Here is a 574-nt window from a genome sequence, read left to right as displayed (position 1 = left end):
TGTCACATGTTTTCTTCCGCTTGCCGATGTGCTTGGCGTGTTTGATCCACCACTACAAGTCATTTTGACGCGGCGACAACACCAAATGCATTCAGACGTTTTTCACGTTGTCAGCAGCTGCGATGTCATGTCTCATGTTAGTTTAAGTACTTGCAGATGTGTTTGACGTGTTTGAACCACACAGACACGGGATGACGACTGCAAACGCATTTATACATTGGTCTCGTCGTCGGCAACTGCAATTCATGTCACATGTTTTTTCATCCGCTTGCTGATGTACTTGGTGTGTTCAAAGCACCTACAGACATTTTTTTGACGCGGCGACGACGGCAAATGCCTTTAGATGTTTTTCACGTTTTCCGCAGCTGCAAACAACGGGACCATCATCTGAATGCATTTGATGTCGTCGCTTCGTCAAGATGAAGTGTCTAGGCGATTCTAACACGCCAAGCATATCTGTAAATACTTCAACAAATATGCGACAAGCCATCGAAGCTACTGACAACGTGACCATCGTCTGAATGCGCTGCCGTCATCGCCGCGTCAAAACGATATGTCGGTGTGGCTCAAAATG

Source organism: Plasmopara halstedii (genome assembly GCF_900000015.1).
Source record: "Plasmopara halstedii genome assembly, contig: Scaffold_437, whole genome shotgun sequence".
Lineage (NCBI taxonomy): Eukaryota > Oomycota > Peronosporomycetes > Peronosporales > Peronosporaceae > Plasmopara > Plasmopara halstedii.
Note: the sequence above shows the minus strand (reverse complement) of the source record.